Source organism: Dipodomys merriami, unplaced genomic scaffold (assembly GCF_024711535.1).
Source record: "Dipodomys merriami isolate MVZ:Mamm:240054 unplaced genomic scaffold, mDipMer1.0.p SCAF_29, whole genome shotgun sequence".
NCBI classification, from domain to species: Eukaryota; Metazoa; Chordata; class Mammalia; order Rodentia; family Heteromyidae; genus Dipodomys; species Dipodomys merriami.
In genome coordinates this window covers 9,625,658-9,653,610 of record NW_027204381.1, presented here as the reverse complement: position 1 = coordinate 9,653,610, position 27,953 = coordinate 9,625,658, and the positions used below count along the sequence as shown (strand labels likewise).

At 41.7% G+C, this 27,953-nt stretch overlaps 1 protein-coding gene and 1 long non-coding RNA gene across 3 annotated transcripts in view; one reads left to right on the top strand and one right to left on the bottom strand.

The window, feature by feature from the left end:
• Opcml (opioid binding protein/cell adhesion molecule like) overlaps nt 1-27,953 on the bottom strand; it is a 1,269,678-nt gene that overhangs the window by 1,112,557 nt on the left and 129,168 nt on the right. The gene's annotated exons all lie outside the window — the stretch shown is intronic.
• On the top strand, nt 1,454-12,239 carry LOC138838766 (uncharacterized). 2 transcript variants are annotated; one of them, XR_011375743.1, is made up of 5 exons: nt 1,454-1,846; nt 7,775-7,842; nt 8,810-9,074; nt 10,047-10,192; nt 11,985-12,239. It is a non-coding gene; the product is annotated as an uncharacterized lncRNA (long non-coding RNA). The 2 variants fall into 2 exon arrangements; XR_011375742.1 differs by lacking the exon at nt 10,047-10,192.

Sequence of the window (27,953 nt, the reverse complement as noted above, 5' to 3'; positions counted from 1 at the left end):
GAGACAGAGACAACAACAGAGAGAGAGGAGAGAGGGAAAGAGAAAGGAGAGAGAGAGAAAGAGAGAGGGAGAGAGAGAGAGATCAGCAGTGAATCATCAACAATGCCCCAATGGATGGCTTTATGTGAAGACATGGAAGGTCCATGGTGCCCTGCTGAGAAGACATAGACTGGTAGCCAATGTAAATGCTTCCATGTAGTGAGATGGGCCCCTCAGACACACATTCCTGTCTACAAATGACCTTGGGGCATTGTTTCTGCAAGCCAGGGGAGACCTGAATGTCCCTTTGGGTCTTCTGTCATTGTGGTTGGTCTCCCAGTGTGCCCAGAACTTATCAGTAGTTGTCTTCCAAGAGTGCTAGGATATTCAAATTGGAAGCATTAGGCAGCAAACTGCCTTTACCCAGCCAGTCTTTACCTTCTAGTTCCATGTACCCACTCACTGCTACTCAAAGTGATCTGTACAGCCTCAGAGAAATCCTCTCAAAAAATAGGATATATTCAGAGAATACACTTTTTCCTGGAAGAAACTGTTAGGGAATGTATGAAAGAAGTCTAGAAAATGTAGAATGAATTTCAGTGCACGTTCAGACCCAGTGTTCTTGGGGGACAGTGACTGATGCCTGTAATACGAGCATCTCAAGAGGTTGAGATTCAGGGAGATCACAATCCAAAGCCAGCCCAGGCAGCCATGAATGAGCCATGAGTGTGAGACTCTGAGTTCAAACTCCAGTACTGACAGATATCTCCTTATTATTAATAATAATATTAAATATTGTCATAGTACCAAGATTCATCAAGCTCAACACTATGCCAGACCCAGTGTTAAAATTCTCTTAAATGTCGAAGATTATTTAACATTTCAACAACCTTAGAACTATATTTTTTCTATTAGAGATTAGGAGATTAATAGTCAAAGAAATTCAGTAATTTTTCCAAACCTGTATAAATAAGTGAAGATAGAAAAAAGAACTGAGATTATATAATGCTCAAATGAGTCATCAAATTATGTACCAAAAGAATCAAAGGCTAAACTTCTTTTCAGATTACATATAAATATTTTCAGAAGCTTAGTTCTATTTGCCATATGACAGGCACTCTGTTAAATACATAAATTAATGTAATGAATCTTCACACAGTTCTAAGAGGTAGATATAACTATTACTCTCATTCAGCAGATGAGGAAACCAAAGTTGGAGTAAAACATTTGCCGATGATTACAATGTGGGCTAGGGTTCAGAAGCAGTGGTAAACTCAGATCTGTTTGACACTAACAGATTCAGTGAGGAATTTAGATTCTGCTGTAACATAGAAATCTGTGGGAAGGCTTTAGCCCTGTCCCCATTCAGCCTGTTCAATATTCTAGGAAAGAACAGACAGCCATTCTTACCTCACAGTATGAGCACAATGGAGCTCCATGCAATTGGACAAGTGGATTGTGGAGCAATTATTGAAATTAAGGGTTGTAATAATTAGTTCTAAGTTGTATTCCATGTCCAAGTGTCATTTCCAAGTGAATGTGAGTGGAGAAAGGAGGGAAATGTTGGTGAGCTGATACTTTCCAAACACAATGTCTATGACTATTTCAGTTTCCTTCCAAATCTAGACGTATGAGGTCATCAGCATTCAATTTTTTCCATTTATCTATACTTTTAATTATTATTTTGTGGGTGCTGGGAGATCCTCACACTTGCTCAGCTTGCTTGCTCACATTGCTTTTGTGGCTGGTTTGGTATCACTGGAGCCACATCTCTACTCCAGCGTCTTGATGAATACGGAATCGCTTGGACTTATCTACTTAGGCTAGATTTGAAGCACTCTCTTCCAGATCTCATGCTCCCAAATAGGTAAGATACAGATGGGAGTCTCTAGTGTCTAGCTTATATTTTTATTTTTAATTAAAACAATATATGCTAATGCTGAGAAGTGAACTCAAAACCTAGGCACTGTCTTTTAGTGTTTCCCACTCAAGGCTAGTGCTCTATCACTTGTGCCACAACTACTTCTGGCCTTCTTTTGTGTGAGTTTACCAATCCTGGGCCTTGAACTCAGGGCTTGGGCACTGTCCAGGAGCTTTTTGGGTCAAGGTTAGTGCTCTACCAGTTGAGCCACAACTCCACTTCTGGATTTTTGATGGTTAATTGGAAAGAGTTTCACAGACTTTCCTTCCTGGGCTGGCTTGGCACAAAAGTCATCAGATCCTAGCCTCCTGAGTAGCGCACCTGGCAACTTCTGACTTTTTGTTAATGAATTGGAGATAAGAGTTCTCACAGACTTTCTTTCCCAGGCTGGCTTAGAACCATGATCCTCAGATCTCAAACTCTTGAGTAGCTAGGATTACAGGAATGAGTCACTCACACCTGGCTATTTTTTTTTTAAATCAGGCACAATATAAAGCTCTACCCCCCAAGAATCAAGCTTGCTTTGTTGCATCAGCTAGGAAGATGAGAAGACATCCATATTAGTAAAATACAGAAAAAGAAAGTTATCAGTTAGACTTGTATGGTAGCTATAGCTTAGACTTCATCCCTGAAGTCTAAAACACGTCTTTTTAGGATATGTAAAACCGATCATCAGGAGAGATTAGAGGAGGGGATATTGCAGATACCTGAATAGAGCAGAAACACTTGGGTAATGCATTTGGCTCTGAATTTGTGCTAGAGAAAGCAAATGGAAAGGACATTGGCTTATGTTGCCTGCTCTCTAAAAACAGAAAGCATACAAATTCATCAGTCAAGACAGCATTTTCCTTGGAACGAAACTTAAGCAAAAATTTACCGAGAAAGATGGTGTGGAGTTGCAATCACCAGGATTTATAAAAAGGGCGTTGAGTGACAGAGTGGAAAAATACCTTCAACCCCATTTTTAAAAAAGATACAGAAATGCTGTTCAATTGCCAAGTCTCATATTGATCCTATGTAAAGGTAGCAGCATTCCATTAAATCCTGAGGCAGTGACAGCATTTCTCCAAGGCAGATGATGCCTTTACCCATCATTACTATGGCATGTTTTCTAAAATGTTTTCTAGCAGCAATGATGAATTTGAATGTATCCAGCCCTGTGCTGTCACCCCTGCCTTCTGTTGCCAAGGGCATGCTACAGCAAAACCTGTCTGTGATCAGGAATCTTATCTGCCGCCATTGATACTAGAGAAAGCTGGCTCCTAATGGAGAGACAAGTCCAAGCATTGGTATATTTAATAAATGGCATTGGCTAGCATGGAACTCTGACCTTCCACCTGGCCAGTAAGACCCCTTGTACTGTTACTTCCAAGTGTTGTCTCTGATCATTATTTATCCTTGACGCAACCTCTGGCATGGCTTGAGCCTATCTAGTGGAGCCTTTCAGAAACTAGCTTCTTTGTTATGTCAATGTATATCATTTTCTGCCTGGTGTAGGACAAAGGAAACCTTGAAAATATGGTACTCTCCTGTCCCTTAGGGAGAGGGTCTCTTTGAGGCTATATACCTGATACAATGTTTGGCCCAACGTAAGGGTCTCAAGAGTGATTGAATGGCATGTTTCTTCTCTGTCCACCAGAAAAACAATAGAAAAAAAAACACTTGTTGATGTTACATCATGTTTGTGTGTGTGTGTGTGTGTGTGTGGTGTGTATGTGTGTGTGTGTGTGTGTGTGAGAGAGAGAGAGAGAGAGAGACAGAGACAGAGACAGAGACAGAGACAGAGACAGAGAGAGGTAAGGGAGAGAATGTATGTGTGTTCTGTGGCTTAATCGAAGCCTCTCTCTCTCTCTTACTGTCTCTCTGTCTGTCTGTCTGTCTCTCTCTCTCTCTCTCACACACACACATATGCATATACACACATTTAGCTTTTCCACTAATGGCTGATGCTCTACCACTTGAGCCACACCTCTAGCTCCATCACCTTTATAAATATATATTCCTTATCTCAATGAAAAACGAAGTACAAGACTACAAATATCTTTGGGAGAAAAATAACAACCTGAAGAGATAGAATGAGGTAATTTTATAAGTTTTAAATAACCTAAATATCTTTGTTAGCTCATTTTAAGATACCCAGGGACCAAAAAGTAATAAATCATTCCTCAGGCCTTTGCCTAGGAATTCTTGACAGAAGAACTTGCCCCTACCATGCAGACAGACAGACAGACATACAGACAGACAGACAGACACACACACACACACACACACACACACACACACACACACACACACACATACTTTCAAGGAAAAGCAGTGCAAACATCAAGAAATTCTTTCTTACCTCCTTACTGTGTTTCCACTCCTCACCAAGCCTAATTTTCTCTTTAGTCCTATTTCCCTCATATGTATTGGGAATCATGTTCTTCCCCTTATGGTATATCCCCTGTCACTGTATTTGATTTTGGTACCCTGGTATTGTATATACATTTATTTGAATTAGGGAGGGGAAGAGGAACAACAGAATGGTGAGACAAAGGACAAGGAGCAAATCAATGCAACAGCAATATGCACAAGACAATATGTTGGAAATGATCTGTACAACTTGGTACAAGTTTTACAAGTGTTGGAGGGGAAAGGAAAATAGGAGAAAATTGAGGGAATATTGAACATGAAATGTACTCTTTACCTTACTTATGTATCTGTAACCCCTCTGTATATCACCTTGACAATTAAAAAATTACCTGAGTATAGATTTTCTGTCCATCCTGGAAAATTTTTAATGCTAAAATATATATTGCTGTCAAAAAACAATCCTTCTCAAGGAAAAATAGGACAAAACTGTACCTGTGTGCACATAGCAATCCCTGAGAACTAAAACACAAAGAGGCAGAGACAACGGAGTTAAAATAGCTCATTCTTAGAATCTTGACAATTAATTACATAATTGTTTACTTTTTTGATATCTGAAATAATTTCAGATATGATTGCCTTTAAATCCCTCTCCTCAGTAGAAAGAGATTTGGGGAAGGAACTATCATGTAAAGAAGAGAAAATTATCTTGTTTAATTCTAATTATTTAATTATCTTTAAGTAATTTACAAAGGGCTTTCAATTTCACATGTCAGTTTATGAAGCACAATGCATCTTGATCAATGTCATCCCTTCCATCATTCTGCCCCACCTTTCCCCACCCCACTCATCAACTTAACTTTTCTAGTTCCATTTGCACATACGGAAATACCTTGCATTTTTAATTTGTGAAGATTTTCCGCAGAACTAGGTCAGATCTACATTTCTACTGATGGTATATAAAGGAATAAAATAAAACAGACCTAACTGGGTTTGAACACCGTTCTTCTCTAGCTGCAGAACCAGGGCAGTATGTTTCGCCTCTTAAGTTGCAGTAACTTAATAAGTAAATTGTAAAAATAAATCAATATGATTAGTAAAATGCTGGGAATATAGTAAGTCCTTAATAACTGCTATAATCATCTCTTCTTTGTTTTCTTTTGTCCTTGTACTGGGGCTTGAAGTCGGAACCTGGACACTTTCCTTAGCTATTTTTTTTCTCAAGGCTAGCATCTAGCCATTTATACCACATCTCCACTTCTAGTGTTTGTGGGTGGCTACCTGGAAATAACAGTCTCATAGACTGTCCTGCCTGGGCTTGTTTTGAACCAAGATCCTCCTGACCAGCGAAAATGATCAGTATGAGCCACCAGCACCCAGCTCCATCCCTTCTTTATTATCACTGTTACCCAATTATTCTCTCTTATAGATGCTTTTGCAGAACAACCTCATTGCCATTACACAGAGTGTTCATGAGTCCACAGGACAAATACACAGTCCACCCACCCACCCCTCACTGTTTTCCTCCAGATGAATAAGTAACAAAGAGGGAGATCTTGAATAAAGGATGCAGAGGATGGATATAAATGACCATTAGCTCCAAATTTAATTTCTTAAGAGAAGAGCAGTTTCTAAAGTACCCACTAGGTTTCTCCTCCCTTACACAGCTCTTTATTTCTAGATTTGTCTTCTCTTTAATCCAATTTTAGAACACTTTAACCAGATTAGGAAAGTATATTTCTTGTTGAATGAATAAAAATGCTTGTATGCATTTATCTGTGAATGAATGCATTGGGATGTTTCGTGTTGCACTTGGCAAGGTAGATAGACCTCTCTGCAAACCAAGGAGGAAAAAACTTGGTCTAAGGGAAGTCAGAAGACCACCTCTCATCTGGAAGAACTTCAAAATTGCACTTTGGAGAGTTCTTCCTTTCAACTATTTTTAGATCTTTCATTTAGTCCACATGGGCTCCTTCCCATGACTGTACAGCTTTTTCTCACCCACACATTTCGGATGCCCAGCAGGCAGAAATGGTATCTTCTAACTTAGACTCAAGGGAGGAAATGAATTAGGCACATTTGTAGGAAATTTAAGTTGGACAGGACTTTAATTGCTACAGATAATCCAGAGCCATCACCATGGTCTCTTCTCTTCAAGAGAACAAGACCAGCCATTTATTCACCTTCCCCAAGCCATCTACAAGTTCCACACCTCTCTGAAGATGACCTTCACACTTCTAAGTAAAGGGCAACAAGAAAGAGAGGGGAGAGAGATAAAAAAAAATTGCAGCCCTATGGTGTACTACATTCTTCAAGGGCTTGCACAGGAAAAGATCAGGAATGATTTATTTTTCTTCTAGAAACAACTTTCTGCAGCTCGGGAGATGATTGGTGATGGTGATGGTACTAGTAATGTGAATGTATTTACAGCCACCAAATTGCACCACCAGACTGGTTAAAATGAACCAGGCACTGGTGTCTCACAACTGTAATCCTAGCTACTCAGGAGGCTGAGAGCTGAGGATCCCAGTTCAAAGCCATCCCAGAGAGAAAAGTCCATGTGTCTTGTATCTCTAATTAATCACCAAAAAGTTGAAAATGGAGCTGTGGCTCAAGTGGTGAAAGCACTAGCTTTGAAGCTCAGGGACAATGCCCAAGGTCTAAGTTCAAGCACCAGGAGCAGCACAAAAACAAACAAAATCTGGCTAAAATGTTAAATTTTACAACATCTATCTATAATTTGCTACATTAATAACTGACACCTATAATTCTAGCTACCCCAGATGCTGAGATCTGAGGATCACAGTTCAAAGCCGGTTCAGGCAGAAAAATCCCCCTGAAACTCTTTTCTCCACCTAACCACTCAAAAAACATTGGGAGTGGAGCTGTGACTCAAAGTGGTCCAGCACTATCTTTGAGCTAAAGACAGCACCCAGGCCCTGAGTTCAAGCCCCACAACCTATTAAAAAAAACTTGAATGAAAACAGAATAAAATGAAGTAGATGGAGTCAGTCACCAGTGACCCATAGCTTAATCCCAGTTGTTCAAGTAGCTGAGACCTGTTGGATCACAGTTCAAAGCCAGCTCAGGCAAGAAATGACTTGGAGGCTCCATTTCTAGGTAGCCAACCAAAAGGTCAGGCTGGAAGCATCACCCAAGTGGTATAGTGCCAGGTGAGCAAGCAAGCCAAGTGAAAACCTTGTCCCTGAGTTCAAACCTAATACCATAAAAAGAAAACGAAAAAGTAGTTGGTCACTTTTAGACAGGAAAGGGACATTCTTAAAGGAAACACTGAAGTAAAGTGGTTTCAGACACTCTGTTAAGTGCCTTTTGCCTTGAGTGTTGGGGCCTCTGGATTTCCCCTTCATGCCTGTCACCTCTCAGCTTAGGCCTCCTCAGATGGTAAGTTGCTATGAAAGCTGCCCATAATTAATGTTAAGCCTCATGCTCTGAAAATGCCTTATTTTTCTCAAACAAAAAAACTAACATTTTTTCACAGGATTCTTTACCTTATCTTTCCAGCACCCAATTACTTTCCTGTGTCCAAACTGTAGGATCTAGAAGACAAGTTACTTACATGCCCTGCTCTGGTAAGTAATGACCCAACTCTTCACACTAACCATTCTCCTAATTTCACATGAAAAAATAAGCTAATATATACATACATATACACATGCACATATAAGTGTGTACATACATATGCATACATATTTGTATATGTACACATACACACATATATACATGTACATATATGTACATATACACACACACATGCACACACATGTACACACATACATATATATGAGTAAAATGAAATAACTGATGTGAACATACACAGTTCCAAGAAACTAAGACAAGAATCAAACACTATTTTTCCGACCACTGGAAGGCAATGAAAAGAAATGCTTTCTACTGTGTCATGATGAAATCCATTAAAAGAATTGTTAAAAAACAAAGGAGGTAAAAGGAGAGGAGACTAATAGATCAAAATGTATGGTATACATGTATAGAAACATCACAATGGAACTGTGCAATTAGCATAACAAATTAATGAATTAATATAGCTTGAATAATTCAAAAGAGAGGAATATTCATGTGTATTTTCTGCCAAACATATTTATGCTTTGTACAAAAATTTTAAAATTTGCAAAACATTAACACATACTTGACTTTTTCAAAAGTCACTTCATTTTATAATGGGGGAGCTGGAGCATTAATGTTTGCATTTTTGCTCAGGATCTCACTTGGAATGTGGTGGAATGGATGCTATACCAGGTATTATCTTTTTCTATGTGTCATGCTGATGTTATTATTGTCACCACTCTGAAAGTTTCAGTTGGATAGTGATGGGATTGGATTGACTATAACTGAGGTTTGAGTTAGTCACTCACAATAAACAACAGAGTAAACATACACACAGACACACACACACACACAGACACACACACACACACACAGACGGGAACAGACAGAAACATGTCTAGTTTCCCTGATGCTGCCCCTCCCACTCATCCTGTCACAACCACCTCCTTACTAAAAATAACCATTTGGTTTTAGTCTTATCTTTTAAGCCTTCAATGAGTGAAGAACTCACAGAGTAGAAGATTTTCAAACGCCACCTCCAAGACATCTGCTAAAGCTGGAGACAAGGCTCATAGAGAGCTCCCAGTGCTGCAACCATGCAGCTTCTATAACAGAGTACATGCTCATTGCCAACCTTTAAAGTAAATTGGCCCATGAGCAATTCAGGCTTCATCAACTTCAGGAAGGCATGAGAAGATTCCTAAAGATTTCAGCACCTGGGAGATGCAAGACAGACAAGGTGGGCACTTGGAACACACATGCACATGATGGCTCTCTCCTAATCAGTTTCTCAATTAGGATCTCATCTCTTTGAAGGGACCAAGAGATATTCTTTCCCACCAGTTAACTTGAGAGGATGGGGTTGGGAGAGATGGGAAAACACTATAAATAATCAAAAAGCCCCCAGAATTAAAAGAGGTAGTTTCCTACTTACCACAAAATATAGACCATGTCTGGGGTTAAAAAGCACTAGATCCTTGGGGTCAGACAATGAGGATATCAAGGGAGAAAGCTTCCAGAACCCTAGACCAGTGCTCAGGCCCTGCTTTCTGGTCTCTCCATTGAAAATGCCCCAGAGGATGATGGAGGTTTCTGCCTAATAGGCATTTACAGGAACTGGAAAGCGCAGGAGCATCTCTGCTTCTCTAGACCAGACACCTGAGGCCAATCATGACAGGGGAGGTAGTGAGAATCAGGCATGCTCCCCTGGCTCTGTCCTCTCTCTCTTGTGCCCTTTTCTGTGTGGAGGTCCAGCCCAGGAAAAGCTATACATTCTACCAAGCTCTTTCTGACTCTGCGGTCACTCTTTGCTTGCCTTCTCTACTGCTACATTCTAAACTCTGAAAACATAAGAGCTGAATGATTTGGGGACAATGGATAGAAAGCTCCAGAGACACTGGCCCCAAACTGGCTTCTGTACTCTCTGTCTGACCATCAGGTTGCTACCTCATCTGTGAAGTCGACTTACCTAAATCTAGAAGTTATTACAAGATCTAAGTGTACTGATGTAATGAAGATGTTAAGCAGCATTGTTCTCATTCTCTGATCCATTCCCCAGCCTACCCATTTGTTGTACAATGATGGGCACACAAGAGCCCATTTGGTGAATGTTTTGTTTATGGATGAATTTCTATTTAAGACCAACACAATCTTGTTCATATACTTTCCCCGATTGACATGGTGTATCCTAATTTGTTTGCTTTGTTTCAAGTCATTCAATTTGTATGGATGGAAGTCCAAGATGGCGTGGGAAAAGATGAGCATATGGGGCAGACTGCAAGGGACACAGTGAATCTAGGAGATTTCTCTCTGACAGCAACTCCCTCCCTGTGGATAAACTGTTCAATGCAATCTGAGGTGCAGTGCCATCACCCTGGTTACCCCTTACATTGTGATCGAAAGAAAAGTAGAAATTTCAATCAGACAAATGCACTCTGTTTAATTTCAAGGAGTTAATACATAAAATGGGCTACTTCTACTACTTCTATCTACTTCTGCTAAAATGATTCCAGAATTCTATACTTGTCTCAGTGATTAGTGATCTCACAGTGGGTTCTACCCAACACAACAAATATCCATTGACCTTTGAACTTTCAAGTACTCTCCTAGACATTGTATTTGGTAAGTAGTAGAGCATACTTACTGAGTTTACAAATGCTACAAACTGCACAATGTGAACAACATATTTTTCTTTCCTTAGTCCTAGAAGCTACATGTCCAAAATCCAGTGCTGGATGGAAACAGTTCCTTCTAGAAGCTCTATAAAAGATTTGGTGCGGTGTCTTTCTTAGCTTCTGGATTTTCCCAGCACACATGGTATACCGAGGTTGCAGACACATCACTCCAATCTCTGCCTCTGCTTTCATATGATATTCTCCATTTCATCTATCTGTGCCCTCACATTGTCTTCCACTCTAAGTGTATCTCTGTCCAAATTTCTCTCTTTTTACAGATCTATCAAACAAGTATCTACAAGTATCTATCTAAGGTTTGACCTTATCTTAACCTGACAAACTCTAATAAAGAAGTTATTTTCAAATTAGTCAGGTTTATGAGTAGGACCTGCTAAGTTACCCTTGAACACATTTTTCTGGAGAACACAGTTCAACCCACTGAGGAACCTTCCAGAATTAAGATAGAAAAAAAAAACAAACAAACACCTACTACTTACACAACACCACATGGCAGAGATGTCACGGTGGTAATCAAACCATGCTTACTCTTTTTATGCACAAAGAAGACAGCAAGTGAAGGAACTTCCCAAGGGCCCACAGCAGTCTCTTACACACGGGCCACACACCACCTCTTTCAGCTTGAAGATAACGTGAGGCTGATCCAGTAATAACACTGGAACTACAAAGTATGACTGAAGACCAGAGAGGCTGATATTGTTCTGATTGAGGCATTTAAATTAGGCTGGTGTTTCATTTGATTCAATTATTACCAGATAGCAGAGACACTATTTTTTAGAGGGGAATGCTATTCAAATTTTCAAAAATATAAACAAAGGCACAGACGCTACTTTGGTAAAGATCAGTCTAGAGCAGAGTAATAAGATCGAAGCAGATAATGGCTAGATGGTGTGCTAAGACGAATCATAAACATATGCAGAAATGATCAGAATCACCACCGGGAAATGGGATTTGACATTTTAGTTTCCTTCTGCGTGTGTATTTCCATGCACCAATCAGATTACAGACATCTTCAGAGGGTCTTTAATCCTCCCAAGAGACTTTGACAGAGTTTCCTGCACATGGAACAGGCAGGAAAGGGGGCTATTAAGGATGCTTGCTCAACCAAGGATATAAAACAGGACAGAGTGGGAATCATCTTCTTCAAATACATTACTCTCCCAGCTGGTTGACCGCCCCCAGGAGACATGAGGGAGGCTGGTGGGTGTTAAGTACAGGGACACAATGTCCCCTGTCTCAGAGGACATCAGCTGCTCTGCTGAGTTCTCTGTGCACTCTTTCTTATTTCTCTTGGATATGGGCTAAGATTCAGGGCATGTGAAACTCCAGGCAGACGGTGTCTGGCAGCCACAGTCTTGGGATGGCAGCTCTTTCTCCTCTGCCCACACTTCTTTCTCCTGTTTTGCTTTCCCCTGCTGATCTAACGTGTTTTCTTTTGGTCCCCATCTTCTCCACAGCATGGGATATGAGACAGATAGAAGACCTGTGAATTCCCCATCTTTATGCAAATCCACCCACCTCTATTTCTCGCCTCTCTCCTTGCTGTGTGCCTCTGCAGAGTCTGGTTTGCATGCCTGTGAAAGCATTGCCTCCATAGTGGTGCCTGGGGCCAACAGCAGAGAAAACAGCATCTGTTTTGTACCCATATCCAAAACTTCGGAGCCTTTTCCCCAGCAGATGATGCCAGTCCCTATAGCAATAAAAGATCCAGTTTCCTGCCTCTAACAAAATGATTCCTTCCTACGACCCTCTAGCCCAGGTCCAACCTGCCACATAGCCAAGGGATTTCACACCCAAAAGAAAACCTTGCCAAAAGTGCAGCCTAGGCAACAGGGCCCGGGCAAGGGAGCAATATGACCTTCCTTGGCCAGGAATCAGAAAAGCAAAAGCTTCCTCCCTCTAGGCAGTCAGTTGATTTCTATTGCTCCTTTCGTTTGGGGCTTGCCTTGCTTCTACTTACATAAAAGGTCCATAGTGGAGAGTTTGTGTCTAATTATGTGTTATTTGCAATGCTGGCTGTATTATAGCCTTTGATAAACGTGTTATTAATTGTTGTTACCATCCATCACAACAATAATCACAATTCAGAGTGCATTCTTCTTAACTTCAGGCAGCTTGGAAAGTTAAGAGTGCACACATGGTCCCCCTAGACATCCTTTAGTGCTCTGGAGAAGTGTCTAAATTTAGGGGAGGGGGTGTACCTGCGCTGTACCTCGAAACCTATGGAGATTGGAGAGTAATCATCTCTGGCTCTGAGAGAGGGCAGAGCATTTTCTTTCCCTGTAGAAATGAAGACTAAGAACTTTGGAGAGATCAGAAAAGATAAAGAAAGGAGAAATTGTACTAAACCAGAATTTGTTTCTTTCTTCCATTTTTTTTTCCATAAACAGAAAAAGCCACAGCTAGGGCTGACCCAATGGCAAAGAATCTGTTCAAACAATGATAAGAAAAATCATTTAGTAGGCACATTAATTTAAGTTGTGGGCGCTGAGCTTTCCTGGGGATGCCCATTGGATAAGTGCTGTCAGCCAAGGCTATGAGCTGTTCCAATGAGATGTAATAATTGAATTTGTTTTCATTTAATTTGGAGGGCCTTTAATTAAAAGCCAGGCTTGTGTGTGCAGAGAGATAAAGCCATGCACATGGAGACTGGGGGTAATTTGGGTGCTGAATGTAATAATTAATTGTAAATTCAGAGGTCAGGGGACTGGCACTATCTTTTTTGAGATCAGCACAGTGAGCCAGCCCATCCAGCTGGAATAGGTTCAGGAGTGGCGGAAACATACGCTTAAGTGATTTTTTGAAACCTAATCGAAATTACGGAGCAGGCGGAGGTTAATTTGCAAAGTTCATTAATCAGAGAAATAAATACATCAGTGATCACCCAGCGGAAGACACTCTGGAATGTCTAGTTTTCCAAACTGAGGTTTGGGAAATGGTGAGGACCCACCTCTTGGTTTTACCTGCCAACCATCATTCATGGTCAAGCTGTTTAGAAATATACCTCACCCCTCTAGGTCTCAGGTTAAACTCATCTACCTCACTACCGCGCCTCTGGATAATACAAATATGTCTTGTTATGATGGACTCACTCTAAGAATATGTCCCAGAATAAGTTCTAGAGTGTCCTATTAGTGCCCAGGAAATCAACACCAAGAGTTAGCTAGTATAAAAATAGCAACCACAAATCTTGAATTTATGCCTGATATTAATCTCTGAATTTAGGATTAAACTGTTTACTGTATTAGCAATATTAGGATTTGGTTGTATTTCACTATGCATAAACAATAAAGGAGTTATTATGTCAGGGAGTTATTGGATGTAAATGGGCCCACATGTCTGTGCTCAGACATATTTCTAGAAATCTATCACTTCTGTCTCCATTTTTATTCTGCCTGTCTTGGGCCTTGAACTTTGGACACTATCCCTGAGCTTCTTTTGTTCAAGGCTAGCACTCTACAAAATGAGCCACAGAGCCACTTCTCTTTTTTTTCTGAGTAGTTACTGGAGATAAGAGTCTCATGAGCCACGCGCCAGTGGCTCACGCCTGTAATCCTAGCTACTCAGGAGGCTGAGAGCTGAGGATCGTGGTTCAAAGCCAGCCCGGGCAGGAATGTCCGTGAAACTCTTCTTTCCAATAAACCCCCAGAAAACCGGAAATGGTGCTGTAGCCTTGCATTGAAGAGCTGAGGGATAGCACTCAGGCCCAGAGTTCAAGCCCCCACGACCGACAAAAAAAAAAGAGTCTCATGAACTTTCTTGCCCTGGCTGACTTCCAACTGTCACCCTCAGCTCTCAGCCTCCTGAGTAACTAGGATTGCCTCTTTTTTTCCCCTCAAGGTTATAATTGTTCTCTAGAAAAAGAAGATTGTAGAGTGTGGAGACTTTAGTCAGGAAAGGGAAAATGGACCAGATCAGAAAGTGTCTAACAGATTGTTTTACAAATATACACAAGCTTCAGGATGATATTGATCATGATGTATTTAGTTCACAAATTGGCATGTTGAATTGAAATACCCTTGTATAACTGCTTAAAATAAAATAAATTACTGAAATAATATATGTACAATAGATATACCTCTCCCAGAACTCTTAAACCTGGATCTCAAGAGACTGAGATCCAGTAATTCTGAATCCCTCTCAGTTAAAAGCTACTGAAGAAGAGTGTGGTCTTCACACCTGTAATTGCTGCTTCTTGGGAGGTGGAAATCTAGAGGACAATAGTACAAGGTCTAGCTGAAGGGAAAATGTTATTGAGAGCCCCATCCTAACTAATAAATTGGATGTGGTAGTGTTCACTGTAATCACTGCTATGTGGAACAAATAGAAGGGTCAGTTCTAAGCAGCTCAAGCTAAAAGCTTTAGACTCTAGTCCATAAAAATAACTCAAGTAAAACAGTTCTGGGAGCATGACTCAAAGGGTAGAGCATCCGCTAGCAAGTACCAGAAATCAAACTCTAGTACAAAGAGAAAGAAAAAAAGGAAGAAAGAAAAGAAAAGGAAAGGAAAAGAGGAAGAAGGAAGGAAGGGAGGGAAGGAGGGAGGGAGGAAGGGAGGGAGGGAGGGAGGGGAGAGAGAGAAGGAGGGAGGAAAGAATGAAAGAAAAAGAGAAAGTGAAGAAGAGGAAGAGGAAGGAGAAGAGAGGAGAGAAGAAGAGAAAAGGAGAGAGGAAGGGAGGAGAAAAGAGAAGGAAAAAAGAAAGAAAAGAAAAGGAAAAGAAAAGAAGAAGGAAGGAAGGAAAGAAGGAAGGAAGGAAGGAAAGAAGGAAGGAACGAAGGAACGAAGGAAGGAAGGAAGGAAGGGAGGGAGGAAGGGAGGAAAGAATGAAAGAAAAAGAGAAAGAGAAGGAGAAAAGGAAGAGGAAGGAGAGAAGAGAGGAGAGAAGAAGAGAGAAGGAGAGAGGAGGGGAGGAGAAAAGAGCAGAAAAGAAAAGGAAAATATAAAAAGAAACTACCCACTGGACCAGGTCAGCTCCAAGCTCTCTGGATATCATTTAGTCTCCATGTGTCTAGCAATTTGCAGCCTGAGAATACCATCAGAATATCATCATAGCTCCGAGGGTGGGAACTTTAGTAGTTCAGTCATTTGAAACCATTGCCAACCCTGAACCATTCTAACCTCTGTTGATGCCTTGGTTTTCACCCACTTAGCTGCCAGGCTCCCTGGGTATCCCTGGCTGGCATACCTGGCAGAGAGAACTAAGCACTTGTAGGTTGATAAGCAAGCAACAGTCAAGTCCAAAAGAAAAATATGTGGGTCATGAAAGAAGAGAAGCCTCTAGAATAGGGTCAATCACAACACCCACTGCACAGAAAAAACTGTGCAGCAAATGCAATGCCCCTTAGACAATATGCCTGGCCTTTAACTTACATCCCAGTGTTCCCAATTCTCACCCCAGAACTCTTTACCAGCTAAGTAGTGAGTTGAAAAGTTGGATAAACATGAGTAAACATGGAAAAACTGTTGGACTGAGGTATGAAAAGGAAGACATTTCTGATGGGATATTTACTCCACCAATAGAAACTAAAAGCACCTTAGCACTCATTGGAAAGGGAAAATGTTAGCAATACTAGCAAAATTAATAATAGATCCAAGTAAGAATAACTACTATTAAGCCTCTATATGGGGCAGATATTAAATGCCAGATAGATAGTAAATAGATAATGACATGACATATATTGAATATATATGGGATATTAATACAGATGGAATATATTCCTTAGATTTTTCTACCAGCCATAAAAGATAGTAGTACCCACAATCCATAGCTGATAAAACTGAGAGTTGAACAGTTGCCTAAGTCTCTTTGATAGTAATGAGTCTCAAGGTCTTTCTCGCCTACTCAAAAAAGACTTTAGCTTCTGGAATTGGCATCTTGATCAAACAGCAATCAAACAGCAGAGACTGTCTCCTGAGCACTAGATCTCTTGTGAGGAACTGCAGGCTCCAGAGGAAAAATAGAATGGAGTTTCCCTTCTCTGTGCATCTGACCATCTGTTCAAGGGCAACAGGAAATCACTCTGCATGGGATGAAGACCCAGAAGAAGCTCTGAGAAGAAAGAGTTGGACCAACTGCATAGCTCCCCCACAAATTGTTCCAGAGAAAGATTTCCTGAAAGGGATGAAAGTGGGAAATGTGTCAGATTGAGCAGACTATATGTGTCAAGTCTCAAGAATAAAACAAGAGCAACAAAGCTCAGAAACCTCAATGGTCTAGTATGACTGGGGTATATCTACAACATATAAAAAGTGATAGAAGATGACACTGGGGCATTTCTTAAAACTATAGCAGGACCAGATGTGGGTGGTTCACACTTTAATCGTAGCTTCTTAGGAAGCTGAGAGTTGAAGGTCAAAGTTTAAAGCCAGCCCAGGCAGGAAAGTCCATGAAAATCTTGTTGTTTTTCTTTTTTGTTGTTGTTGTTGTTTTTTTTAATAAAGCTTTTCTTTATTGCAGTCTTTGATTTTTTAATTTAAATTTTATTGTAAAGGTGATGTAAGAGGGGTTTACAGTTATGTAAGTCAGTAACAGTGGCACCCCTCCCTCATTTTCTCATAGTTTTCCCCCTCCTGACCTCTCCCCAAGTTGTATAATTCATTTCCAACATAGTGTCTAATGAGTATCACTGCTGAGTTGGTTGACCCTCTTATCTCCAATTAACCACCAGAAAACCAGAATTGGTGCTGTGGCTCAAAGTATTAGAGTGCTAGCCTTGAGCAGAAAAGCTCAGGAACAGCACCCAGGCCCTGATTGCAAGCCCCATGTCTGACACGCACACACACACACACACACACACACACACACACACACACACACACACACACACACATAAAAAAATAACAAAAACTATACAGGGCATTTCCAATGATACCACCAAAGCAATCTCAGAATGCTTTAGCAATCAATATGAAAAAATAGGTGTGGGGTAGGCAACAACCTGGTCCCAATCCTACATCCAGGTGCCTGATGCTTGTCTAGATTCCATCTGACAGTGCTAATATTTCAGTCTCCTCAGGGTTCTTGGGAACATTGTTTATGGGCTGGCAGAAGGGAGGTAAGGGGTAGGGAGGCCTCTGTACTGGGCTGTTCGTAGGAGCTATGAACACAGCACGTCTTTTCCTCTAGGTTGTAATTGCTCCTTGGAGAAGGGTTGCAGGGTTTCTAGGCACGCTTCAGTTTCCTTTTCTCTCTGACTCTATTTTGGGAACTGGTTTAGAAGTTAGGAGTGTTTTGTTGCTTTTTTTTCCCCTTCCCTGAGTGAAAGCACACATTAATGGGGGGAAAAATTTCTCATTTCCATTGGCTCTTTTGAGGTTGCTGGGAGACAAAGCAACACTCGGAATGGACTTTCAAGAAGAAATATATTTTAAATAAACCCCTAAAGCAGAAAACATCACTCGGTAACATGTTGTACATTGTGATTCTCCTCTGCCTGCTGCCAGGAGAAAGGCTTTCCTATTTTTTTTTAAAAAAAGGAACTCAGAAGAGCCCCCATTTAACTCTTACAAATAGCAGGGCCACTCAATTCAATGACCTACACTGAAAAGGAGGTACCAAAACCACCCACAATTCCCAAGTTAGTCTTCTCCAGAACATCCCCCGCCCATGAGCCCCAAACTGAATGGACCCCACTGAGAACCCTCAGGTCCCGGATGAGTGTCAGCATGGCATTGGGTGAAGGGAACATCAGAAGGATCCAGGACTGAGGCAAAGATATTTTTGTTTCTCAAGCTTGAATAGAAGCTGAAAGGTGCATGGCTAACAGGTGTCTCAGGGGTCCCTAGCAGGAAGTATACACATGAGTACAGCCTCAAAACATAATTTGAGAGTACTTAATTTCCTGAAGCATATTTGATCGTTATTCCATATCTTCATTTGGGAAGCGAGGCTCTCAAGCACTCCTTAATTCTGAACTATTTTTAAGGAATGGCTGTAGGACAGAATCCCAGCATTCTCTGGGCCAGGCCTTCAGGGTCCTGGATCACACACCCCATAAGAGAAGGGAGCCAAGAAAAAGGAGGGAGGTAGAAGACAGAAGGGCTAGAATAGGGGTCTGGGATGGAATGTAGCTACCCAGGCTTAGCCTGTCTTTACTGCAGGACCTGTTCTTTCCCTGGGTCTCATACTTCCTGCCCTCTGGGCCTTTACTGCTCGGTCTTACAAGCACTTCTGAATGTTTCTTTAAAGCCACTTGAGAATGCTCACAGATGTTATTTCATGTTATTACCACAAGAGACCTAAGAGGTAGGCTGGTCAGATATCATACTATTAGCTCCATTTATCAATGAGAAAATACCAGGCTCAACCAGAGCCCAGGATATAATTTGCAATCTACATGGTCTTTTCAGGTTATCTTTAGATAGATATCACCAACAGAAGACAAAAGGTAGGGAAGGGAAAGTGGCTTTTCCTCACACAGTGATGATGAAGAAAACACTCAGCACCTCTGCCCTTGAGTTTCATGGGAGCACTTGCTTTAGAGCACTTACATATCTGATTACTTCTGTCACTCAGGATCCCAGGTAAACACACGTGACACATTGGAGTTGGCTAGCCTGAGTAAGAATTAGCAAAGGCACTGGCTACAAAGACAAGGGCAGGTAGAGGGGAATATGAGGAGCTAAGGGATACAACTATACAGCTGATGAAGGCAGAACACTGTCAGCATCCCTAGTCCAAAATACGCATTGCTCAAACAATCATCTAGAAATAGCTACCAGAAATGCCCAGCTAGGAGGAGCTGTGATCCTCAGGAAAAGAATCTAATTACCTCATAGTTGATCGCAGAGAAGTCAAGAGAATAAATACCCAGGCCTTATTTTCAAGTTTCTACCGCTATTTACCATTGGCCAAACCATCCAGAAAACTGGACCAGAGAGTTCATTGCTGTGTCTTCACAGGTCAGTTACCATCTGGGGGTAGAGGTAGAAGGTATCGAGAAGGTATCTAGGTCTCTTCATCTTCCAGAGCTTCATAGTGGTTCCTTTTACACTTGTATAAGTTTTTTAGAGACATGTTTTCTAGAAATGAGATGCTGTGCCAATGCCTTCAATCTGTAATCCTAGCTACTCAGATGGCTGAAACCTGGGGGATCATAGTTCAAGGCCAGTCTCATCAGAAAAGTCTGCTAGACTCCACCTCCAAAATAACAAGGAAGAAGCAGTGCTGGAGGCGTAGCTCAAGCCTAATACATATAAGGCCTTGAGTAAAAACTCTAGTACTATCAAAGGAGGAAGAGGAACAGGAGGAGGAGGAAGAAGAGGAGATGGTCATTTTTCAGACTATCACCCAGGACCCAGGCTATGACAACACACTCCCCTCCCCATCTGTTCGTACTCCACCTGAGTCTCCCGTCTTAGCATATTGTTTGTGCTTGGTAGGTGCTTTCTTCAGCCTCAGTTTGGGAAAGGAAGAGTGATAAGCAAGGTGGGGCCCGATGACAGAAGGAGCAGGACTTGAGAGGGGAAGAGAAGTAAGCATCTTCACTGAATGACCATGATACACAAGACAGAGTATTCTAAGACTGGTGACTCCAACTTGATTTGTGCAATGCCAAAAGACTACCCAAGATCAAACTCATCTCCCCTTTAGGTTTCCTTTCCCTTCCTTCATCTGAAGAGGCTGCAGAGATATTTGGGGGAAGTCAGCCTTGGCGAGGCCATGGTTTAGCTTAGGATTATCACCTCATAAGCAAGGAGCCACAACTGCCCACAGAGCTTCTGCAGAGACGAGACTGTGGAAAAGGAAGTGACGCAGTGGCTCCAAGTGGTAGACTGCCAGCCTTGAGTGAAAGAGCTCAGGGTAGTTCCCAGGCCCTGAGTTCAAGCCCCCCGACCGACAAAAAGAAGAAGAAGAGGAAGAAGAGGAAGAAGAGGAAGAAGAGGAAGAGGAAGAAGAGGAAGAAGAGGAAGAAGAGGAAGAAGAGGAAGAAGAAGAAGAAGAAGAAGAAGAAGAAGAAGAAGAAGAAGAAGAAGAAGAAGAAGAAGAAGAAGAAGAAGAAGAAGAAGAAGAAGAAGAAGAAGAAGAAGAAGAAGAAAGCGGCGGGGGGGGGCTCTTAAGAAGACTGCAGTTGTTAATGGGGAGAATTTGAGGATATGGAATATTGAATGGATCTAACAGAATGTTGTGGGCATCTCTGGAGACCCGGGCCTAGGAGGTAGGGTAGGGGTTGCTACAAGCAGCCATAAGAGAATAATGAGGCCCAAATTAACTAATTCTACTTTAACCAAGGGCCAGTCTCACACAAGAAGAAACTGAATGCCCGTCTCTCTCCCTCTTCTTCTCCCTGGCACCATCTTCTTTGTCATGATAGAACCGTTGTGTCAGTCTCCTTTTTGCTACCATCCTCCCCTTTAACTCTAAGCCTAGGGACTTGTCCAAGATGAGAGTGAACTTTCTGCGGTTAGAATTGTGCTTAATTAAACGTTTTAATTAAAACCTCCCAGAGTGATTGCAGCTGTCAGAGTGTGAAAGGAAAGCTAATAAAGTTCCTTTCATCCAGTCCAACGGATGACCCAAGGACATCTGCCAGGAAGGTAGAGGAGCCTCAGGGGCCAGAGGACTGAGCATGGTGAAGATGCTTCCTCCCCAGCCAGAGGAAAGATCAAGGAAGAGCCACCTTCCCTTTTCTCCTTTCCTCTGGCTAAGGAGGAAAGGTCATTTGTTTGCTTAGAAGCACGGCAGGTGCCAGATAGAAGAAATACAATAGTTCACTCATTCTTGTCTTCACTCCAACAGTTACCTATGAAGAACACCCCATCTCCTGCTGTGGCCAAGGTCTTACAAACATCACTATGCTAATCATTAGAACTGCTATTTAGTCTATGAGCCAGGTGCTTGTGGCTCACCCCAGTAATCCTAGCTACCTGGGAAGCTGAGATCTAAGGATGCTGGCTCAAAGCCAGCCATGTCAGAAAAGTCCCTGAGACTCTTATCTACAATTAATCAGCAAAAAGCCAGAAGTCAAGGTGTGGCTCAACTGGTAGAGCACTAGCTTTGAACCTAACAGTTAAGATAATACAACTCCTCGAGGGCTGGGAAGGTGGCTCAGTGCTAGAGCGCTTGCCTTGCATGCATGAGGCCCTGAGTTCGATTCCTCAGCACCACATAAGCAAAAAGAAAAAAGCCGGAAGTGGCACTGTAGCTCAAGTAGTAGAGTGCTAGCCTTGAGCTGAAGAGCTGAGGGACAGCGCCCAAGCCCAGCGTTCAAGCCCCATGACCGGACACCCCCCCCAAAAAAATACAATTCCCCTGAGTTCAAGTCCCAGTACTCATGCATGCACACACACACACACACACACACAGACAAAAGCAATCCATTCTATGGAAACCTTCATGACCTACAATGGGAACTCTCATTCTGCAAATATACTCTAGGGAAATGTGGCCTTTCTGGACATTTACTAAGATTTCTAAGACATCTTAGTGGCATTTGGAGTGAGGTGCCAGGTTCTCTGAGATAGAGGGCTGAGGTGGAGTGGGGGAGGAGAATGTGCAGAGGGAGCCGCACCGCACCCCTCCTCTAGCATGCATGTAGCGATTCTTAGACCCCAGACATCCAGACTCAGGGGCTGTTATTAGTTACAGACATCGCTCCCAGCCATCACATATGAGGGTGACAATAAAAATGACTGCTTAAAGTAGCATTTGCTTTTCAGAAGCCTTAGCTAATCTTTTCCATGGATTTAGAAATGCATGGAACCCCAAAGACATTTAAAGGAAAGTCATTCCCAGACTTTAACAGCTGGGCTGCACAATTCCAGGTCTCAGGCTGAGCCCTGTCTCATCAGCATCGATATTTGAACAGATTTAAAGGACTGTGCCATTTAAAAACACTTCCTTTTCCTGCCTTTCACCCCAGGGTTCTCTGCACTTCTACCCCTTGCTGGAGGAATTTATCATTTTAGAAACTCAGACTCCGATTCAGGCCCCAGATAGCATCAGAAGACAAAAAGAAACCTTGGTGTTCCACATAAAGTTGGTTTGAACAACCCCCTTGTCAATATCTCCATTAAGCAAGAGAATGGAATTCAAATTCGGCCAGTCCATTTGTCAGAATCATCTTCTCTGTGATAAGCTACCTGGACTGACTCCTAGGCCAACTAGGAGATGGACAGTTAGATACACACAGTTGGTGAGCATTGACGAAGCCAAGACCAAAAGGAACAAGACAGAAACCTAAAGAGAGTTAAGTCTGGGATGTGGGAAAAGCTTGACAGACTTGCACAAAAGAGTGAAAACAGGAATGGTGGAAAAGGGGAAGAACAAGTAACAAACTGAGCCCACCGAAAGGGACAAAGAACCGATGAGGCCACATTCATCCCATAGGGTTTGCTAGAACCTCAGTCCTGGATGCCACCCCATGTCTCAGCCTCTCAAAGGCCCTTTTCTTGATTTCCTTGCTATGCCCTCCAGGTTCGTTTCGATTGTTGCCAGCTTGTGTAAAAGTGCCATCTTCAAGGTTGCCATCAGAAGGATGGGTAGGTGATTGAACATGGGGCAAGGAAGGAAATGGCAGATGTTCAGAAGGGCACTTGGGTTTCCACTTGATAACTGTGGTGCTCTGTATCTAATCTTCAAGCAAGTAATGAGAGCATTGCTAGAATGCCATGAGAAGTTTAGGAAGACCAGGCTTAAGTAGATTTGTTGAGGTTCTGAATTCAACTGGGAGGGAAAACATTCAAGAGCTGGTTTTGAAGCAATCTAAGTAGCAATTAGAGATGGATTTAGTGGATCTTTGATGATATGGGAAGATGATGCTTCCGTGGTTTCTGTGTTGCTTGTGGGGAAAGTGAACATTGCAATCAGAGCTGAGACAGAGATGTGTTTGGTTCTGAACACAGACATGCCCAGCACATAGGAGAAGGAAGTTCAGCTCTTGACTGGGGAATGACAGAAAAAAACGGTGCTACAGCTGGCTCTGGAAGATTGAACTAAGCTAATTCAAATTTTCAGGAATGCTATACCAGTATTTCAATTAAATAATGTAAACAAGTTATCTTTTAAAAGGCAATGAATACTCCCACACTCATCACTTCCTGATTAACTTAGCACATTTACTATAATCCATGTTCTTCTATTTGTGTACTTTCTTTATATGTGGGGGAGACATTCTATAATGATGTTGGGTGGGCGGGCACTCTTCACTCTGTGTACAGTACACTAATGGCCAGAAGTTGACTCTGGTAAGTATTTGCACCCAGGAAAAAGCAACTGCCACAATGCCACAGTTTGATCCTTTGATTATTGACTAGACTTAAGAAAGATATGGGGATATGTTATAACAGCAATTAGACTTAATTACTTGTGATCATTCCACTGGGAATGGTACAAAATATTGTAGAAAAATTGTGGAGATATTTTTATTCAAAATATATTCAAAAGATATTTCATTGTGGAGATAATTTTATTCAAAATTATTATGTAGCCAGTTATTCAGAAGAGAGAGAGAGACAGAGAGAGGGGGAAGGGAAAGGGAGAGAGGGAGAGGGAGAAGGAGAGAGAGAGGGAAGAAGGGAGAGGGAGAGGGAGGGAGAGTGTCTTGGGGGTTGTCTTGGCCTGGACACTGCTGAGCTTTTGGGCTCATGGCTAGTGCTCTACCTCTTGAGGCACAAACTTCACTTCTGGCTTCTTTGGTAATTGATTGGAAATAAGTTTTATAGGTTTTACTGCTTGAACAAGCTTCAAACCGAGATTCTCAGATCTCAGCCTCCTGAGTAGCTAAAATTATAGGTGTGAGCCACTGGTGCCCAGCTGAAGTTTTTCAGCTTTTAACAAACAGAAGTTCTGACATATATCCTTATTCTGCTTTCTTCTTACTCCAGTAAATGAAATGTCAAACAGAGCTTTTGCTTCAGGACAAAAAGATTGGCTGGGGACATAAAGATTTTAGGAAAATTCAAAACAAGGATTTTGTGAGAATCAATTAGTTTTATTGAATTTACAATGAAAAGTATGGTACACCTAACTCATGACTTATAAATAATATGCTACATGGCTTATGCCTTAGCCCATTTTGGTTTACTTTAATACAATAGGTGAAGTTAGACAATTTATAAAGAGGTTTGTTTAGACCACAGTTTAATGGCGCAAGAGCACAATGTCAGCATTATCTCAGCCCTGGAGTGGCCACATGGCACATGACAACCTTGGTAGGAACATGTGTCGAAGAGGAATTTAGAGGAGGCAAAGCTCCCTTCTCACAGTCCATTCTCATAAGAACCAATTGGGTAACATGAGAACAACATTAATCTCTTCTGAGGTGCCATCCCCTTTAATTTGATTAATTAGCTATCACACTGAGGAACAAGCATTCAGCAGGAGCACCCTTTATGGCTGTATATATTGCAATTACTAGATGAGTACGTGTGAGTGTGTATATTTATATGTGTACACGCATGTGCATAGAGATGTGCACACACATACACACACAGGAATGTATACTATAAGAGTGCACACTTTTTACCCCAACCCAACCATGGCCGCAAATCCAAAGATCCTTTTGCATAATTCTTTGTTTGTCCAAGCCTTCTAGACATTTGTGTCATTTCTTCTTCTTTCTGTCTCCAGGACAAATTAATTTTTTAATCTACCTATTGTAATGCTATATACTTCACCAGCTGAGTCTCAGGGTATTCTCATTTCTAGGTTTCCTTGTATATGTTCCTTTTTTTTTGAACTTTTTATTGTTGTCTTTCTGGCCTCATTGGTGTTAAACTTCTCCTAATTTAGATCCATCTGCAAATGTCATTAACATGCTATTTGCTCCCTCATTAACACTGAAACATGATCATTTATCATTATCTTTGGTAATGATCATAGGATTAGGGGTGTGGGAGCCTTAGGAGGTCTGAGTTTAACCAGCAAGTTGAAAAAAAAAACCCAGACAGTTTGTGAATGGCTCCATAGTATGCCAAGGATTTGAGGATCTAAGCTTACAAAGTAATGGAAATTTTGCCTTGAAGTTAAAATTCAATATTCCCCAACATGATATCCTTTGAGAACTAGAAGGAACACAAGGAGATTTCGTGCCAAGATAATGTCAGTGTGTCCTAGCGCTGAACGCGATTTACATCAGCTTTCCTGTGAGGCTTCAAGACAACAGATAAAAGGATCCCAGTGACTGCTAATGGGCGTAGGTAGGGAGGACTCAGGTGGGAACACAGGTGGAGAGAGAAGCTACTTGAGCCAGAAGCCATGGAGAAGAGGAGAAAACTGTGGAGTCAGGGTCTTGAGACCCTGCACCAAGATCTCCATCAAGCAGTACGTGTAGCCATAGGGCAATGCTACACAATAGTTCTCCACCATACTCTAGAATGTTGCCTAGGCTCTATGGAAGGGTGAGTCCTTGGGTAAAGAGATGATGACAGGCTCCCATTGTAGGGGAAAGAGCAATGTGTTCTAGGAAGAAAGATCAAAGTCTAGGTTTGGAAGGTCAGCATATCTGGTTGGACATGGTTGGCCAAATGGGGTCAGCCACTGACAGTGAGCCAAGTGAAGAGCAATGACTAGCTATCAGGAGTGAAAAGAGGATGACATCCAGGGACTTACTATTGTTATTAGAGCTCAGGCATATAATTGAATTAATATTTTTCATTTTAATGTGTGTGTGTGTGTGTGTGTGTGTGTGTGTGTGTGTGTGTGTGTGTGTGTGTGTGTGTGTTCATACTGGGGCTTGAAATCAGAGCTTGGCGCAGTCCCTTAGCTTTTTCATTCAAGGCTGTCACTCTATTACTTGAGCCACATCTCCACTTCCAGTGTTTTGGTGATTAATTGGAGACAAGCCTCTCATAGGCTTTCCTGCCTGGGCTGGCTTCAAACTACAGTCCTCAGATCTCAGCCTCCTCAATAGCAAGGGTTACAGGCGTGAGCCACTGGTGCTATCAACATTCACTTTATTTATTTTATTTTTTTTCTCTCCAACCTGTCACACACCATTTGGAGCTTTAGAGCTGGGATTGCTGGCTCACTTACCAAGAGGAAATTGGCAACTGGGATTTCTAACAACCATTGGATGTGAAGGCCCAGTCATTCAGTCTTACTTTGTTTCTCTTAGTTCTAAAGGAGCCCTTATTTATTGAAACTGGCCTTCCTCTTTGTACATTAGGGAGTAACCAAGATAAATATTCTAGCAAGCACTAAGCAAAATGACAACAGTCCTTGATGTTCTGGCATCTGTTGCTTTCAAATCTTGCTTACTGCTTTCTAGAAACACCTCCAGGCACCCCAGAGCAACCATCAGGGTACCACCTCTGCACTGCACAATCTGAAATCCCACCTGCCCCCAGAAACAATAAGAAATCACGATTATTCTCGGCTTAAGCCCCTAAGTACAGGGAGGAGGTAATGTGTTAGGCAGCAAAAGAGAGCTCACAGCTCTTTTTATTTAGTTATTTAGTTACTTATTTTGCACACATGTTGGGGCTTGAACTCAGGGTTTCACATTTGTTCAGCTTGCTTGCTCATGACTGGCCCTCTTCCAATTGAGCCACACCTCCAGCCACGCCATTGGTTGGTTATATGCAGATAAAAGTCCAGTGGACTTTTCTGCCCCACCTGGCTTCACACTACAACCCTCCAAGTCTCAGACTTCTAAGTAGCTATGATTACAGGCAGGAGCATCAGTGCCCAGCTGCTAACAGTTCTTGTTCATGTATGATTAACATGCATGGTAGATGAAGCAGGAGTGAATGAATTTGAATTGGGCAGAACTAAACCTTCCATGACTAACTAATAAGGAGCCTAAGACATATATTTCCAATTGTATATGACCCCAAATTAAAGATAAAACCTGTATAATAATACATAGATGCTCACATGGTTGACTCCACCCTCTCCTCTTTCCTACCAATGTCCAAGAAACATATGCTAATTCCTTGTTGATAGGTCATTGACTTTTATGCAAATGATTAGAGGATAGCTCACTCTAACTGCTATTACTGAAAAATTAATATCTTCATTTGGTTATCTACTGCATCTGTTAAAATTGCTATGTAATGGTCCATTGTGTAAATAAACCATAGTTTTCTTGGTACTAGTGGTTCCTACCTGTTATAAATAAAGTCAGTGCTGGTCCATTTTTAAGACAAGGCATGGGACCTTGAGTGGCAAGTTAGGAAGGAGCTTGCTTACACAATGACTTAATAGCTTATCACAAAACTCATGTACCAGGAAAGTCCCTAGACAAACAAGATAGGCAAACAGGACATTGAAAAGGAATCAATTTGCAAAATGAAGAAAGAACCAGCCAGGTGCCTGCTCATGCCTGTAATCCTAGCTACTCAGGAGGCTGAGATCTAAGGATCGTGGCTTGAAAACATCCTGGAAGGAAAATCCATGGGATTCTTGTCTCCAATTAAATCTAATGTGGCCCTGTGCCTCAAAGTGGTAGAGTGTTAGCCTTGAGTGAAAGAGCTCAGGTACAGCG